The following is a 19,799-nucleotide window of genomic DNA, read 5'->3' as shown; positions in this document are numbered from 1 at the left end:
TCTTTAAAAAAAAAAAACATACATCTTCATGACTTAGTACCAAAAAAAATGTGAAACATTAATAACTTTTCATTGCTTATGTTAGAATGATAATATTTTTACATATAGGATTAAATAAGTTATTAAAATTAATTTCACCTGCTTATTTTTTAACATGCTTACTAGAAAACTTTATATATATTTCTATTAATCAACTATATTTCTATAGTTTCTATTATATGAGTAAAATAATTTATATTTTCTACATTTTATTTCTATTGGACAAAGCTGTTTCCTGAACCATTAGTCAAAATGTCTTAAAGACAGGGCCTCCCTGGTGGCCTAGGGTTAAGTCTCAGCTCTAATACTATGATGGTCCACCTCGATGGCCTGAGTTCCATTCCTGGCCAGGGAGCTAGCCCATATGACACAGCAGACTTCTCCTGCTTCACCTGCTGCTCCTCTTGGCACTGTATAGCAATAGATCTGCCTGTTCAGTTCCTTACTCTCTCTGGTGAATCCTCTCACAAACATTCTGCCCTCACCTCTGGCCTACACCCCAGTTCTTCTATGCCAAATAAAATTTAAAAAAAAAATCTTACAATTGGCCCTCCCTGGTGGCGCAGCGGGTTAAAGCACTGCACTGAGAAGCTAAAGCCACTTCCGCATGAGTTCGATTCCCGCCTGCCCCGGAGGTGACCACATGGTGTGGCAGACCTCTCCTGACCCACCCGCTGCTCCCCTCAGCAGTGTACTTCATCGATCTGCCTGTTCTGCTCCCCACTCTGTCTCTGGTGAAGCCTCTCACCGCCCCTGAGCCTCTGGCCTGTACCCCAGTTCTGTATGCATAAATAAATAAATCTTGAAAAAAAAAAATCTTACAATAAAGGAATAATTGTTTTTAAAAGAAAAAAATCATAAAGACACTAACTATAGAATTTGCAAAAAGTTGCAATATTTTAAAATAACATACAGGACATCCTTTTGGATAAACTATTTAATGAACATTCCTATTACAACAGGCTTTCCGTCAAAAAATTAATAAAAATATGGCCTTTATCCTTATAAAACTTCACAAACTCATTTGGGGGTGAAGGCACCCATAGATTCTACTAAATTCGCATCTTTGCAAACCAGTATATTTTTACATTCAGTTACTGGTTTCTTTTAAATAACACACATTAATCCCAGAAGAGACAATGGCTTGAAAAAAAAATACATGCTAAGGATGAAGAAAGACTAGAACTTGATTGAAATTAGGCCAAAGAGTGGTTTTGAATTCTTCAAGGAAGCTTAACTTTTATTTAAGTCAGGGAAGCATACCTTACCTGCTTACTATAAAGTAAAGCCAACAAACTGCTGGATGTTATAAATTCCACAGTAAACCATCAATATCCTACCCAAATAATAAGAATGAATACAGTTTGATCCTTTCTCTTCAAAGTTTCTCCTATTCATCCCTTACTCTCTACTTCTAGTCTTACACATTCATTGCCTCATCCCTTAAAACATCATAATAGCCTTAGATGACCTAACTCAAGCTTCTCTAACCTGCTGCCAGGCAATCCCCACAAAACATAATTTCATTCAATTGAAATATTTCTATCATGCTTCTCTACACAGAAGCTGCCTCAAGGAATTCACCGTGTAATAGGAAAGATATACATGATTCCCTAGCTAAAATTCTCATAGTACAATCATTTTTGAAGAACAATTCATTAATACCTACTTACTACATTACAAAAGAAAATATAATTTAAATTATCTTAAGCTGTTAAGTCAATAGCAAAATAATTGTTTTTATTATAAAAATTTTCAAATACAACGACTATGGAAAACTGTTTGGAGGTTCCTCAAACTGCTAAACATGGAGCTTCCCTACAACCCAGCAATCCCACTCCTAGTATCTACCCAAAAGACACAAAAACACTGATTGAAAAAGATACCTGCATCCCCATATTGATTGCTGCTTTATTTACAATTGGAAAAACTGGAAGCAGCCTAAATGCCCAAAAGTAGATGACTGGATTAAAAAGATGTGGTACATATATACAATGGAATATTACTCAGCAATCAAAAAAGAGAAACACATGTCTTTTGCAGCAATTTGGATGGAGCTGGAAAAGATCATGCTTAGTGAGATAAGCCAGAAAGAGAAAGAAAAATACCGGATGGTTTCACTCATAGGAGGAGTATAATGGACCAGGCGAGAAAATAACAAAAATAATGAACAGCCATATACCAGAGACATTTTGTGGTGGTGGAGTGGGGAATGGGATCAAAAATAGGGGGGTGGGGAGGGAAATGCACGGGATTATGGTGATGGCACACAGGTGACTTGGTGATGGGAAACCCGCGGGGATTACAATTGAGATGGAAAAAAAATGTACAAAATGATGTAAAAATAAACTGCTATTAAAAAAAATTTCAAATACAGATGTGTATATATGTATATAAGTGCATATGTATGTACACATAAACACACACACACACCCATCACCTACATTTTAAAATGGAAGTTAACCATCTTGCTTCATCCTACCACTTTATAAAAGAAAAAAGTAGACACACACTGAAGTTTGTTATTATATCTCTCTCTAAATCTCTTTTATTTGGAGGCAATTTTTTTCTCTCTCATGAATTTAGTGGGGAGTTCATTGGTATCTCACATTCTAGGCTTTTCTGACTGCTTTCTTCCTCATGGCAATACTTTCATCTCCCACATTTCTTATAAACTGAAAGTATTAAAAGTTTGACTGAACTCGGCCCTCCCTGGTGGCGCAGCGGGTTAAAGCACAGCAATAAGAAGCTAAAGCTACTTCAACATGAGTTTGATCCCGCCTGCCCTGGAGGTGACCACATGGAGCGGCAGACCTCTCCTGGCCCGCCCGCTGCTCCCCTCAGCAGTGTGCTTCCTCAGCCGGCCTGTTCTGCTACCCACTCTGTCTCTGGTGAATCCGCTCACCACCCCTGCATCTCTGGTCTGTACACCAGCTCTGTATGTATAAATAAATAAATGTTTTTTAAAAAAAAAGTTTGACTGAACTCAAGATTTTAAATTTTGGACAAAATTTAATGACTTTGGCACAAATCAATTATTTCATTCTATTTTGTTTGTGTATCAAATTGTAAAAAAATAAAAATGTCAATATTACAACTAACAATAAAACAAATAAAGTTTAAGAGTTCTCTGCAATTTTTTTGTCCTTATACCATATGTGCAATTTAGTTTTAACTCAAGCCATTTGAAATAGTTTCTCTCCAAATATTTCAAATATTTAATTAACTATTTTGATATAAACATAGGTTCATTTGTTGTTGGCTTTTTTTTTGGGGGGGGGTTCTCCGGTTTTTATTGCAACTTTGGAATGTGTAAAATACTACATAGTTTAAAAGTGAAAACAAATTTAAAAAAGTAAACTCAGAAATATCACTTCCATTGTTGTTTCTTCATGCCATTTTCATCCTCCCTCTGCCACAGGGTGCCAACTTTATTAGTCCGTGGTTTAATTTCCTGGTTTTCCTTTATGCAACATAAAACTAGTATAAATACTCATTCCCACACAGATATTTGCATCAAAAGGGCATGCTATTAATACTGTTCTGTACTTTGCTTTTTTCCCACTTAATAGATACTCTGTCATTCTGTTTTACAGCTGCATAGTACTCTATGTAAATATACCACAATTCTTAATTCTAAAATACCTACTAATCTCTTACTGTGTCACAACCAAGCTGTAGACTTCACCTTAGAGTTCAATTTCCCAAAACACATGGCTCACCTCATCCATTCTCATCTCCCACCTGGCAAATAAAGGGCCCTGACAAGTGATTCTAAACAAAATCCACTGTAGCCAAAGTGGAAGCAGTAACAGCAGAAGCAGCAGTTTCTTCCTGTTATAGATGCCTTTTCTATTGTATGACCAGAGGTAATTTCTGGTGCTCACAACAAAGAATTCTAACAATTTGTGGTGATCTAGGGAGGTTGATATAAGGGCCCTAGTTAAGAGTAAAGAAGGGTGGCAAGAAATACAAAGATAGAATGGGCTGCATCATATCCCTACATGAATTGCTCTTCAATTTAACTAATACTTATAAGTACTAGTGAAAAGTCTGGATTTTACTGAGCTTACTAAGAAGCTGCTTTAAACAGTAGAGGGCTATGATATAGTTTATATATTATATATATATATATATATTTTGTTTTTTAAGATTTATTTATTTGTTCATACAGAGCTGGGGTACAGGCAGGAGATGCTGGGGGCAGTGAGAGGCTTCACCAGAGACAGAGTGGGGAGCAGAACAGGCAGATCTACGAAGTACACTGCTGAGGGGAGCAGCAGGTGAGCCAGGAGAGGTCTGCCACGCCATGTGGTCACCTCCGGGGCAGGCGGGAATCAAACTCATGCGGAAGTGGCTTTAGCTTCTCAGTGCTGTGCTTCAACCCGCTGCACCACCAGGGAGGGCCGATATGGTTTATATTTTTAATTGCTTGTTATTATATGAATTACATATAGAGAGAGGTAAAAATTGAAACTGGAATATTAGTTGGGAAGTTATTCCAGTCATGAGTTAATGACATCTTGGATTAGGACAATATCTGTGTGATCACTTTGACACTTTACCTTTTAATTACTGTACAATAGGTTTAAATCTACCATCTCATTTTGTGCTTTCCATTTGTTCCTTTTTCATTTTCAACTTTTTCTTGCCTTCTTTTCAAGTGATATTTTCTAACATTCCAGTTCCTCTACTAATTTGGAAGTTAACTTTTTTATTCTTTTAGTTTTTATTCATTATATTATATCTATATATAATGCCACATATTAAAATCTAAACCCAATCAAAATCTCCCTTCCCCTAAGTAACTCACCAACTAAATACAATGTGTGAATGCTGTTTAGCCTCCAGCTTGAAGAAATTAAATATAAACTTTTCAAAAAATTCCATTTTAGGACAGAGAAAATGCTCTGTCCTATGATAAAATAGTAATGGATACATAGAATTACACACTTGTACAAACCATGTAAGTATAACAGTAAGAATGGATCAGAACGCAAAACTATGGACTTTGGATGTCAATGTAGTTTCATCAATTCTAATAATGTACCACTCTGGTAAGAAATACTGATAATCCCAAAGGCTAGACATGTGTGAGGTTAGATGGCATATGGAAATCTCAGTATTTTCTCCTCAATTTTGCTGGAATCTAAAAATTGTCTTAAAAATCAGTTTTGAGGAAATGTGAACGTCTAAATACATAATGATATTATGAACTATGTTGATCTTTTTTCTGGTTATGATAATGACGTTACTGTTTGTTTACATTAAGAGATAAAAAAAGTATTTTCATTTAAACTAGATGAAAACAACTACTATCTCACACCATACACAAAAATTTACTCAAAATGGATGTAAGACTTCAATGTAAGATCTGAAATCACAAAATACATAAAGGAAACAGGCAAAACACTCTGAGACACTGGCTTTACAGATGTTTTTGGGAACTCAATTCCAGCAAGGGAAACAAAAGCAACAATAACAAAAGGGGCTCCATCAAACTTAAAAGCTTCTGCACAGGAAAAGAAAGTATCACTAAAACAAAAAGACGCCTTATCAAATGGCAGAAAACAACTTATATGTACATCATACATCTAACAAGGCATTAATAGTTAAGATCTACAAAGTGATTGAACTTAAGAAAAAACAAAGAACCAAATCAAAAAATGGGCAGAGGGGCCAAACAGACATTTCTCCAAAGGAAACACAAAAATGGGCAACAGGAGATGTCCAACATCATTTATCATCAAGAACATGCAAATTACAATGAAATCCCATCACATTTCAGTAGGAACAACACATATTAAAAACAACAACAAAAAAAACAGAAACAAATGTTGGCAACAATGTGAAGAAAAAGGAACCGTGGCACTCCAATGATGGGAATGGAGACTGGTCCAGATGCTATGGAAAACAGTATGGAGGTTACTCAAAATACTAAAAATAGGTCTACTGTATGATCCAACAATTCCACTCCTCAGTATCAATGTGAAGAATACAATTAACAGGGATAGACGCACTCCTATGTTCGTTGCAGCACTACTTACAATAGCCAAAATATGGAAACAACCTAAGTGCCCAAAGAAATCAGGGGATTAAGAAGATGTGGTATATATACACAATAGAATATTATTTAGATATTAAAAAAAAAATGAAATCCTGTCATCTGTGACCACATGAATGGAACTGACAGGGATTGTGTTAAGCAAAATAAATCAAAAGGAGAAGACAAATACTGGCTCACTCATAAGTAGAATAGAAAGAATAATAAAAAAAAAGAAAGACAAAACAAAACTCAGAAATATGACACAATTGAGATTATCAGAAGGATGCACTGGAGTTGGCGAGTAGAAGAGGGTCCAATGGATGACAGTGAAGGGCTACAGGTGTTTTTTGTGGTGGCCGTGGAGTGATAATATACATCTTAGGAGATGTGAACCTGTATATATCCAAATCATATACATTGTTGTAAACCAATGTAACAACAAAAAATTCAGTTCCTTGATTACACAGCCAAGTGCCATGTGCCATGTGCTCTAAGCCTTACCTACTCTATGAATACAATACAAATAAAAAAAGGCTTCCCATCCTCCCTGGTGGCGGAGTGGGTTAAAGCACTGTACTAAGAATCAAAGGCTAATTCTGCATGAGTTCGATCCCCACCTGCCCAGGGGGAGATCCACATGGCGTGGCAGACCTCTCCTGACCCGCCTACTGCTCCCCTCAGCAATGTACTTCGTTGATCTGCCTGTTCTGCTCCCAACTCTGTCTTTGGTGAAGCCTCTCGCTCTCCACATCTCTGGCCTGTACCCCTGTTCATATGAATGAATAAATAAATAAATCTTTAAAAAAAAAATCAAAGAGGAGATAAAAAAAAAAAGACTTCCATGATTATAGGAATCTGGAACAGTGCTGATCTAAATTTTATTTTGCTTTCTCTTCCCTTCAACTTTATTAGGCTTTCATTTTTTGTGGGGGAACTGGGATAAGTTATCTTTAATGGACAAGATGATGGTGACAATCTGTTTTTGTCTAAAATAACTTGATTTCATCATCATTCGTTAGTGATATTTCCACAGATTATGAAATTCTAGGGTGGCAACTTTGTATGTCCTATTACAGACATCATTTCATTATCTTCTGACTTCCATTCTTGCTATTAAGAAATTAATCTTTACTCTTTGGTTATCTTCCTTTTCTCCAATTAGTTTTAAGATTTTTCTCTAAATCACTGGTTTTTTAAAATTTAATTATGATGTGTATAGGTGTGGATTTATTTTTATACTAAGAAAGATTCATTAGGATTCTTGAATCCTGGTTTGGTATGTTTTACCAGTTCTGTAAAATACCAGTTGTCATCTCTTTAACTGACACATTTTCTCTCCTTTCCTCCGGAATCCTAATTAAGACCTTACCTATCCATCCTCTCTTCTTTTACCCTATGTTCTATACTCTCTATCTTTTTGCCTTTAATTCACATCCTAGTTTTTGTCTGATCCATATTCCAATTACATAATTTTTCTGTAGTGTACAATCTGCTACAAATCATATAGGTAAAATTTTAATTTGTTACATTTCTATCAGTTGTATTTGATTTGTTCAAATCTCCAGTACCAATTTTTTCACATAGTTTTCTGTCTTCAAGTCTGTCATTTATTTCTGTAAATGCAAGATTTTTTTTTTAGCATGTGTCTTTTTATTCTAATATGCGAAGCCTATTAACTTTTTTTCAGCTGTTATTTCTGCTCATTGCTGTGCATGTTTCCTTGTCTACTTAAACTTTAAATATGGGCTAGTCACTGTCCTTGAAAAATTATTTGTGGAGAAGTCTAAGATGAAGAAGCATTCAAAGGAACATGTACATTTACTTCTGCCAAACACTTAAGGGACACTACCAGTCTAACTAACCTAAATTAAGTCATGGATTAAGGTTCCCTCACATTTTTCCTTACCTTATCCATTCAGTCACAAGTTTATAAAGACTTTGTTTCCATTCCCTTTTCTCCTGCTTAGCCCAGTACCAAAACAACCTGACTTAATGTCCAGATATCTGGTTGGAAGATAGACAAGGGAAGAGGAAAGAGGTTAGTTCTGGCTCAGCCTTAGTCCTAAGGTATAGATATATGGAGTCCATGACTAATTAGGAAAGGATCTCATATAAGACTCTGTATGTCCACTGCTGAATAGGCTCCGAGTCTTGATTTCTGTCCACAATGCTTATGAACAAGAACCTAAATTTCTTGATATCAGCAAATACACCGAGGGAAAAAGTAGCTTTAGTTTTACTAGACTCTTTTGGTTTAGACTTTCTTCTCGAATTTGACCTATCAGATTCCCCTATCTTCCCAGTTTTTCAAACCTGTTAAGGCAGTATTTTATACATTTAATCCAGGATCTCCAGTTTTTTCCAAAAAAACTGGACTAGCAGCAATTACCACATACAAGATATATTTCCAAAATAGAATTAACCAGCATTCCCAGTGTAATAGTGTGTGTGTGAGACGGGGGGGTGGGGTGGGGAGTGGGGCCTGAGGAATCAAAAACACATCTAGGTTTTGCCCTGGACAAATTAGTGAAAAGTGGGATTACTGGGCCTTCCCTGGTGGCACAACTGGTTAAAGCACAGTGCTGTGGAGTTAGCTGCAGCCACTGTACCATGAGTTCGATCCCCTGGCTAGGGAGATGACCCACATGTTGTGGCAGACCTCTCCTGTCCCACCTGCTGCTCCCCTTAGCAGTGTATTTCAGTGGATCTGCCTGTTCTGCTCCTCACTCTGTCTCTGGTGAATTCTCTCACCCACCACACCTCTCTCTGGCTTGTACCCCAGTTCTTGTATGCATAAACTTTTTTTTTTTTTAAGTGGGATTATGTACTGAAACAAAGATAGTAGAATGGAATGGCTGTGAGGAGAGTCAGATGGTAATAGTCAGACCACAGATCCTTAAGTTAGGTTATAAGTTTCTCATAGAAACAAACAATACTTTCAGGATTATATGCATCTGTAAATACGGTGGAACAGTGATACACACCAAGTTGGTATTCAACTAATTAAGAATGTATTCTCTATCAGCTCTATTGACCATTTGGGCCTGGTAGTTCTTTGTTATGGGAGACTGTCTAGTGCACTGCACCCTGTCCTCAACACAGTAAAGGCCAGCAGCACCCCTCTCTTTCCCATTTTATAATATAAAATGGGGTTACGGGGACGGTTCCTATATACTGTTGCCTAGTAGCAAAATTACCTGAGTGAATAAAATGCTTCTTGAATTAAAGTTAATTTCTATGGACTATGCTTTCACCATCCTTTCACTTGTGTGGATATATCAAAGATGCATAAGAGATAAAAGAGTCCATCCAAGCCTAACTGTAGCCCAATCCAGCATTTCCCAGATTTTGTTTCTCAGAGTTCTAAAGAACTTCAGAACTGAGAAAGAGCAGGTAAAAGGGTAAGTACAAGAGGTGGAGATGGCAGAACATCACCCTTATTTAAACAAAACCATCAACAATTGTTAGGTGATTCTATATATAGCATTATTTGCATTGTTTAAAGCGTTAAAAAAGACTACTACCAGTAAAATGTCTTCTCTTCAGATATAAAATGGTTAAATTTTTAAATCTCAAGCAAGAATTACTTAACAGCTCTTTTTAATTGCTATAACACACCCAAATCCTTATTAACATAAACCCAGAAAAGAACTACTAAATACATTTGCAAGTTCAGGCATGTGTGCCCTTTATCTGTGCTCCTCTGTATTTATTTATTTTTGACACTAGCCAAAGAGAAATCAGGAAGAAATTGTATGGATAAATTAAGACCTCAAAGATCAGATTCAAGTCTCAGAGCTATTACTGCTACTGCCAGAGTTCAATCCCTCACCAGGCAGCTATACCACACATGGCTGAGCAGACCTCTCCAGTCCAGCACACTGCTGCTAGCACTGTAGATCAGTAAATCCACCTGTTCTGTGCCCAAATGTCTCTGATGAACCCTCTCACCTACCACACAACTAGCCTACACCCCAGTTCTACCTCCCTCCCAAAAAAAGAAAATAAAATAAAAATTTAAATCAGATTCTAAAATATAACACAAAGAAATTTAAACCCCCAAATTAGATAGCAAGAGCTTTTTTCAGGGCAGCTTACCCCATGCTGTGACTTTGTTTCTCCATTAGATTAAAACTATTAAAACAGTACTTTTATATTCTACTTTATACTTCCCTAAGCCAGTATTATTATTATTTTTTAAATTACAGTATAATCACATCTACCCTAAGATCACTTCCTTATTAAAATTATTTTTGTTTCTTTGAATTTCAGATACCAAAAGATGTAATTAAATTGGAACCAAAAGTTCCTACTTCTCACATAAGTTATGCATTTCTCAGATGAACATTTTCTATTTCTCTATTGATATTCACTATGCATACCAACATCCCTATTTGACTATAAAAGTATGATGTCATGACAAAACTGTTCTCCTTAAAACCTAATTTTTTTTTTTATAAAAGATTTACTTATTTGTGCATACAGAACTGGGGTAGAGGCCAGAGGGGCAGGAGTGGTAAGAGGATTCACCAGACAGAGTAGAGAGCAGAAAAGGCAGATTGATGAAGTGCACTGCTGAGGGGAGCTGCAGGCTAGACAGGAAAGGTCTGCTGTGCCATGTGGGTCACCTCTGGGGCGGGGATGTAACTGGTGCTGCAGTGGCTGCTGCTAAGTTTCAGTGCTGAGCTTTAACCTGTTGTGTCACCAGGGAGGGTCAGAATAAAATTCTTTTTTTTTTTTCCAGAATAAAATTCTTAATACATAACCCCAGCCCAAACCACCCCAATTCCACCTTCTCATCATTAGTCAGTAAATAATTCCACTTTTCACCAAGTTAATTCAGGCCAAAACTACATGTCATCTTTGGCTCCTCCTTTTTTATACAATGGCATCTAATACACTGGGAAAGTTGTTACCAAAGAATAAAAAACATTTATGATGACTAAATTTCATGTTCAAGGTTAATCTCCATATCTAAAGTACACACACATACACACACAAACACAACTAGAAATGGGGAGTAAGTATTCCTCAGTTACTAGGTCCATAATTTCTCACGCACATACCAACACCTAACCTTCCTCCTGTACTCTGTACCAGCCTCTTCACCTCCCAAATTAGAATATGGGAGCTATTCAACTCCTTCTCCCTCATCTCTTTACATACAGTTGGTCACCAAGTCCTGTAGGTTCTACTTCAAATCTATTTTTCTTTATTTCCTTTTTCAATAGGCAATACTTTCAGGTAGCTCAAAAATCTAAACACAGGAATGTATACTTTGAAAAGCCTTCATTGAAATATTGACACTATTCCCATCTTCCTCCCAGCCACAACCAGTAATCACCTTTACTATTCTCATAGGTACTCTTTCATTGTTCCTATAATTACCCAAAAATGTCAATACTAAATACACTGTTGTTCTGCACTTGCTCACAACACTTACTGGAAAGGTCATTTCCTGTTAGTTCACATAAAGACACTTAATTTTTTGTGCAGCTGCCTAATAATGCTATTGCATGATTTATCTTAGCTTATAGACACAGACACTGCTGCTATTATAAGCAAACTGCAATTAGAAACTGTTTAAATGGTTAATTTTATGTAAGTATGGGGTAAACTCCGGGGAGCAGGATTGCTGGAGCAAAGGTACATACAACTGTAATTTTGACAGATACTACCATATTATCAAATCTTTTTTTTTAATTTATTTATTTATTCATACAGAACTGGGGTACAGGCCATAGATGCGGAAGGTGAGAGGATTCACCAGGGACAGAGTGGGGAACAGAAAAGGCAGATCGACGAAGTACATTGCTGAGGGGAGCAGCGGGTGGGTCAGGAGAGGTCTGCCATGCCATGTGGGTCACCTCCGGGCCAGGCAGGGATTGAATTCATGTGGAAGTGGCTTAAGCTTTTTAGTGCAGTGCTTTAACCCGCTGCGCCACCAGGAAGGGCTCTATCAAATCATTTTTAAATTACTCTTCTCTCACAATTCACTTTGCCACATACTATAAGGCACAAATAATATAAGTACTCATGTTTTTATATAAACAATGTACCCCCTCAACAGACCTCACACCTTCACTACCACTTGTCCATCCTATTGTCAAACTGATCACTATTGCTAAATTTTTTAATATGCACTATGTTTTAATTTAAAACTTTTATTAAAGAAGACTGAAAAGGTTAAATTTCCCTCTGATTAGCCCTATCTCTATTACCAAAATCCAATCATCTACAACTCAATAATGAAATTAAGCACTATTTTCAGTTTAGTATTTATCATGCCAGATGCATGCCATATGCATGCCATATGCATGCACACCATCTCCTGAAAATATAGTTTTTCGATTTTTCTTATTTATATAAATGCTATATCTTACATACTGCTCTACAACTTATCACTCAGCAGTATATTTAGTCATATATTTAAATTGACACATTATTCCAAAATAAGAATATACTAGTTTACTTGTTCATTTTCCTACTTATGTTCAGTTTTGCTTATCTTTGCTATTATAAAGAATGCTGCACTTGTTCTCCTTAATGCAACCTGAACTTACATGTTACCTTTTGCACATATCCATATCCAGGTTCCTCTAATGCAGAAAGTGGACAGATTTCATTGAGAGTAAGCATTTTAAACTGACAGATACTACCAAGCTGCCTACATCAATTTATACCTCCAAACTGGTTATACTAATTTATAATCCCAACAATAGTTTGTCTTACTTATTATTTCTTCACAATATAGCCAATCTGAACATTACCAAGCTTTAAATTTTTGCCTGTTGCCCGCATTTTCTTCTATTTAATATGTATCTCTCAAATTACTAATGAGATTACATATCTTGTCAAATGTTTGTTAGTCACTTATATTTCCTCTTCCAAAAATGCCCTATACATAGTCTTTGCCTATTTTTCTGTGCCTCTGTTTCTTTGTTAGGTGTGCATTATCTATACTTGTAGTTTATTTCATATGATGCAAATATTCTTCCCAGTCTGCATGAAATGACTATATATTTTTTTAAGATTTATTTGTTTATGCATATAGAACTGGGGTGCAGACCAAAGGGGAAGGGTGGTGAGAGGATTCATCGGAGACAGAGTGGTATTTTGAATACTGTCATAGTCTTGAGCTGTGGCTTACTCCAGTTTATTAAAGTATCTTTAGATTACACCTAAAACATATATAATCATGTGTTTCAATTACATACAGAATATAGTAGAATTTAGCTATGTGTGTTAAAAATATCTTAGAATAGTTGGCCACTTACCATTTTACTTTACAGACAGAATTAGTCCTAAAATTAGTCTGAAATGTGAATCTCCCTTTTCCTCAAAAGGTCTCAATTCTCAAATTTACTGTAAAGGGGGAAAATTTTAATACTTAAAAAGGCTTCTTTTTGTACAGCATAGCCCATAAATAGAGACCACCTTCTTCTAGGACACAGTTGAGGAAACAGCAATAGGTTTCATCACTAGAGGAAAAACTGGCAGCATTGGACTGGTTGAAAAATGATCACTCTACCTCCCATAAGTTAACTTTGATAAGCAATTGTGATTGTATATAGTTTTCACTTAATTGCAAAATTCATTGAATAAGTTGTGACTTAATGCATTTCAGATCTTTAAGCATATGGTCAATGCTTCAGTGAAGCCTCATTAACATACACACATTCCCTTTGAATTTATATTCCAATAATACAGTTACCTACAATATCATTCCATCTCATGTTATTCCTTTATGTTGTTCTGCCTGAGAGGTCTTCTCTTTACCCCAGTACCTTACTAAGGATTCATATCCTTCCGGCACCCAATTCAGATACTACCTCTTCCAACAAATTCCCTTCGACCTTCTCAGCAAAAATGAAAGAATCACTTCTCCATCGTTCACTGTGCCCTTAACATATGGTTACAAATAAACATATTTATTTGCAAACTCTCCTCTCCATAAGTCTCAGAATCCAGGCAGGGTTTATCTTATTCCTATGCATATTTTAGGATCTAGCCATTTGTAGCACACCACTCAATAGTTTTTTAATTAAACAAGTCCTCTCTAGTTAGCACTAAAAACCCACTCACAAAAAGTGAAATTACAATCTTTAACTGAAAAATTTTATACCTAAAAGAATATGTGGATTATATTTTTAAAAGGCCATCTGTAGTTCAATTTTTCAGTTTATTTTAAGCAGACATACACTACAGATCAGTTTTTCAGTGTGTATCTTCATCCATTAGCAGACTGTGAAATCATTTTAAAAAAGAGCACATATCAAACATAGTAAAAGTCATGTTTCATAAAAACTTAGTTCCTGAATACACATACACACAGTAAGATGCATAAAGTAAAAAAACAAAATACATTTGTTTTTCTAGGGTCACAATAAAAATAATTTGAGAGCTACTTTCATAGTTGCTAAAAGGGTTCAGAGCAGCTTTCAATTAATAAAATGATATAATCAAGGGTGGATTCTTTGATAAAAGACATTTGAAGCATAACCTGGCTCGACACTACCTCTCCACATTTATTACTCTCCTTTATTCATTCTGTTCTAACCATAAGTCTTAGTAATTATTTGGAACAGGCCAAACATGTTCCCACTTCAGTCTTTCACATGTTGTTTCCACTGACTACTAAGTCCTTCATTTAAATTGCATGCTTTATCCCTCCCTCCAAGACATCCAAAAAGGGAGGCTTCCCAGACCACCTAAAATAGCAACAACCTCCCACCAAGCTCACCCTTTTCTTTCTTATTGTCCTCATTACCACCTGACATTTGTTTACTGTGCCCCTCCTCCCACCCCAACCCTAACCAAGTCTGTTCAAAGAAAACAGAGACTTTGTCTTCTGTTTTGTTCATTACTATAACACCAGAGATTACAACAGTGCCTGGCACAGGGCAAAGATTTCTGAATAGGTTTTGACAGGCAAGGAAAAGGAAAAGGAAGAACACATGGAGTTGTGACTGAGCATGGTATACTAGGGGAAACATTAGCTTGATAACCGTAAGGGGAAAGGAGTAAGTCTGAAGAAGCAGACTGTAATAAGAAGTTTGAAACCAGAAAGTAGACTTTGGACTTTATCCTGTAGACAATTGGGAGCCATTCAACATTTTGAGCAAACGGTGATCTATTTAAACATTTATTCAGCACATGTTCAACTCACTTTGGCACAATGAAGAGAGCAAAGATCAATAACAGCACATGTTCTTTCCTCTGGCTGTTTAGTAGCAATGGATTCAAAACTAGTTTTAGGAAAATTATTCCACCAACCACAAGTAGGATGGATTATAGGAAGGATACTCTAATTAAATAGAATAAGTAGACGATGCAGAATCCCAGAACTAACTGATGTAGTTAAGAGTAACTTAAAGAACTCTGCTGATTGATGGGTATGAAAGGAGAAGCATGCATAACAGAAAACTTTTAGATTTTAACATGATGATGATGAAACTAAAAGAAAAACAGAACAGGTTGGAAGTTGGATAATACTACATATAAAAGTGAATGGAAATTCCTTGAGCCCAATGGAAATATTCAGGCAACCACTGGAGATAGAGAACTGAAGGACACACACATTCAAGAACCACAAGCATATGCAAGAGTCACCTGAGAGACAAAAACAGCAGCAGAGGGCTAAGTGGTAAAAGTGACCACTAAGTGACAGTGGTAAAAGAGCAGCAAAGAAAACAGTGATCAGGAAGGGAAAACCAGGATGACACTAACATGAAGGGCAAAGGAAGAATGTTAAAAGCATGGGTGTAAATTAATAGTAATATATATGTTAGCTGAATAAAATCAGGACGAAAAGTGTGCCATCAATAAGAAGCAATATTCTGACTATGATGTTACAAGATTGCAATAGGGGAAAAGCAGTAAAAGAGCTGAGGGTAGCAACTGTGGTCTTAATTTTGAAAGGAAAATTGCTGGAAAAACACAGCAGTAGTTAATCAAAGTTATTTTTTCTCTCAGGTAGAAAGTCTATATATACCTGAAAGTAGGAAGGGAAACCATTACAGATATTACAGATGAGTTAAGTGTGGCAGCAAGGTTTCTAGAAAGGCAAAAGATCTTTTCATTCAATTTTACAAAATAAGATGAGTTGTCATGGTAATAATAAAAGAAAATGTTCAAGTTTAATTTTTTTTCCCAATTAAGTAGAAGTCAATGGCATTTTTTGAGGAAGAAGACATGTGAGACAATTGAAATATAGGTTAATAAAGTGACTGCAAGGAAGGAGCAAAGGCCCATTGGAATTGCTCAGCATAAATTGACAGTGGCCAAGAAATCTTCATAATTATCTACCTTTCTCTGCAAATATGTGTGACCTATGAAGGAAATTAGAGGAAACTGACGGTTGAAAGATTTGACAACAGGGACCCAGTAAAAAGGTAAATGATTGATGTCAAGTTCAAGCTCTATCTAATGAATGCAGGAATAAGCTAAGGGACAAAATTTGAGATCCCTATAAACAGAATGTATAAAAGAACAAAGGTAGAGCAAAGATGAAAGAATTCACACAAGTTAATCAAGATAAAAGGAAAATTTTAAAATAGATCACTTAATATACTATTTGCTATGGTCTGTACATTCTTGTGTCTCCTAAGTATGTTTGTTCTATGATGAACATTTCTAATCCCAAAGTGATGGTATTAGGTTGCGGGATCTTTAGGAGGTAATTAGTAGTCATGAGTGCAGTTTAATACCCTTTATTAAACATTATATCATTAAACTTTGTAAGTTTAATACCCTCATAACGAGACCAGAGCGCCCCCTTGTCCCTCCCACCACATGCGGATGCGAGAGAGACAAGTAGAACCAGAACCCAAGCATGCTGGCACCCTGAGCTTGGACCTGATGGCCTCCAGAACAGTGAGAAGCAAATTTCTATTATAAGCTCTGGGACTCTGTTATAGCAGCTTGAAGAGATAGACACTGTTTAACTTTTATTTTTTTCTGGTTGAATATGTGACAAGCACTACAGACCCAAGAGTAGAGGAATCAGAAGGGGTTGCACATCCAATAGTTTAATCATGAAGTGCCGTTATAATATTATGACCTAGGGCAAACATCAACCTCAGTTTTCTCATCTATAGAATGCAGGGCAAGTTAAAAGAAAGATATCATGATGGCCTCCACTCAGCTCCTTTAGAAAATCACTGGTAAACAATAGCAGAAATACCTTGTCTCTCAGATGTTAATAAGAAAAAAGGTAAATGTTTAGAACTTTCAAATCTGTTCTAAAAATAAATTTATTAAACTATGCAATAAATCCACAGTATTGGTGAGTATAGCATATTTTTTAATCAATAAAAATGGAGAGGCACATTTTCTGTTATCTTCTTTTTAATGTTTAAATCACCATGGATTATAAAGTTATACTAACATGAAAAAGTATATGTTTCAATATTCAAGTAAAATAGGACTCCAAGTTGAGTAAATACACTACAAATTCTTAGCTGCAATTTTAAAATAAAAAAAGCTCTGTTGTGGGCCCTCCCTGGTGGCGCAAGCTGGCTGCAGCCGCTTCAGTGTGATTTCAATCCCCGGCCTGGAGGTGACCCACATAGCAAGGCAGACTTCTCTTGAGGAGCCCACTGCTCCCCTCAGTATTGTACTTTGTCAACCTGTCTGTTCTGCTCCCCACTCTGTCTCTGGTGAAGCCTCTCACTGCCCCTGCAACTCTGGCTTGTACCCCAGTTCTGTATGAATAAATAAATCTTTTTAAAAAAAAAAAGCTCTGTGGGTCCTCCCTGGTGATACAAGCGGTTAAAGCACAGCAGTATGAAGCTATAGCAGCCACTGCAGCACAAGTTCGATCCCCAGCCAGGGGACTGACCCATATGGTGTGACAGACCTCTCCTGACAGCCCTCTGCTCCCCTCAGTACTGTATTGCAGTCAATCTGCCTATTCTGCACCAATATCTATTAGACCCTAGGGTTTTGTACAGTGGAGGTAACTTATAATTACTAACATTTACTGAGCTATTACTTTTGTTTCAGACACTGTTCTAATCATGATATATGAAATTACAATTACTCATCTAGTCTCCCAACCACTGAAAGGTAGGTATTGTAACTCTGCCCTTTTACAAAGGAGGAATCTTGAAGAACAAAAAAATTTCCTAAAAGCCACACAGTTGGAGTGACTACACTATGATAAATACATTTAAATATACATAAGGGCCTCCCTGGTGGCCTAAGGCGTAAGTCTCAACATTGTGAAGCTATCCACAGCCACTGCAGCACCAGTTTGATCCTGAAGCCAACCTACATGGAGCAGCAAACCTCTCCTGTCTAGCTCACTGCTCCTTGAAGCAGTGTATTTCAGTCAATCTGCCTGTTCTGCTCCCTCTGATGAATCCTCTAATCACCCACTCTTCCCCTCACCTCTGGCCTACACTCCAGCTCTTGTATGCATAAAAATCTTTTTTAAAAAATACACATAAAGGCCCTCCCTGGTGGCGCAGCGGGTTAAAGCACTACACTGAGAAGCTAAAGCCACTTCCGCATGAGTTCAAATCCCGCCTGCCCCGGAGGAGACCACATGACGTGGCAGACCTCTCCTGACCCACCCACTGCTCCCCTCAGCAGTGTACTTCGTCCATCTGCCTGTTCTGCTCCCCGCTCTGTCTCTGGTGAAGCCTCTCACCGCCCCTGAGAGGTACAGGCCCCTGGCCTGTACCCCAGTTCTGTATGTACAAATAAATAAATCTTTAAAAAAAAAAATACACATAAGATGAAGGAAACATAACAAAATAGAGAATTATTTAGGATAAATCTAGTAATAATTACTTAGAGTAGGATGATAAGGAGTCAGAGATTTTTTCCTATTTATTCTAGAGTGGTAAAGAATCTAAAAATTTTTTTAAATGATGCACTTCATGTACTTACAAATTCTTATTTATGTGCAATTATTAAGTCAGTGTACATAAACTGTAGAGTATAAAATCCAAACTCCTCAGCTTATATTACTGTTTAATTTTTTTTTAAAGATTTATTTATTTATTCATACAGAACTGGGGTACAGGCTAGAGATGTGGAGGGTGAGAGGATTCACCAGGAACAGAGTGGGGAGCAGAACAGGCAGAACAGGCAGATCGACGAAATACACTGCTGAGGGGAGCAGTGGGCGGGTCAGGAGAGGTCTGCCTGGCCCTGTGGATCTCCTCGGGGCAGGCTGCAATCGAACTCATGCAGAATTGGCTTAAGCTTCTTAGTGCAGTGCTTTAACCTGCTGAGCCACTATGGAGGGCCCCTGTTTAATTTTTTAAAGTAAACTATTAACATCTTGGGGGGCCTTCCTCGTGGCACAAGGGGTTAAATTAAAGCCCAGCACTACAAGCTATCAGCAGCCACTAAGGATCCCTGGTCAGGGAGGTGACTTAAATGGCCCAAGGACCTCTCCTGTCTCACCTGCTATTCCCCTCAGCAGTGTTATTTCAGTACATCTATCTGACTGTTCTGCTCCCCACTCTGTCTCTGGTGAATCCATCACCCTCCGCATCTCTGGCCTATACCCAGTTCTTGTATGCATAAATAAATAAAACTTAAAATATAACATCTTAATATCCCTTTAATTACAAGTAACACACCATAAAAAATTTTAATACAGAAGTTAGAAAGTGTGGATGAACAAAAAGAAAATAATCACCTATAAAACTATACTCAGAACTAAGTTTTTCATATAACCTTCCAGCTGTTGATATAT

The 19,799-nt window shown here is 37.0% G+C and overlaps 1 protein-coding gene across 5 annotated transcripts in view; it reads right to left on the bottom strand.

Annotated features, from left to right (window-relative positions):
- Positions 1-19,799, bottom strand: part of GABPB1 (GA binding protein transcription factor, beta subunit 1) — a 62,170-nt gene that overhangs the window by 35,930 nt on the left and 6,441 nt on the right. Inside the window, exon 2 of one of the 5 annotated variants that reach the window (XM_004687803.1) lies at positions 16,394-16,416. The exons of the other annotated variants lie outside the window; for them this stretch is intronic. The gene's annotated coding sequence lies outside the window, so the exon portion shown is untranslated. The remainder of the gene's footprint in view (positions 1-16,393; positions 16,417-19,799) is intronic. 5 annotated transcript variants of the gene reach the window in all.

Source organism: Condylura cristata, unplaced genomic scaffold (assembly GCF_000260355.1).
Source record: "Condylura cristata isolate star-nosed mole 26May11 unplaced genomic scaffold, ConCri1.0 scaffold00023, whole genome shotgun sequence".
Classification (NCBI taxonomy): Eukaryota; Metazoa; Chordata; class Mammalia; order Eulipotyphla; family Talpidae; genus Condylura; species Condylura cristata.
The sequence above is the reverse complement of the archived record's forward strand: the minus strand, read 5'-3'. Positions and strand labels throughout refer to the sequence as shown.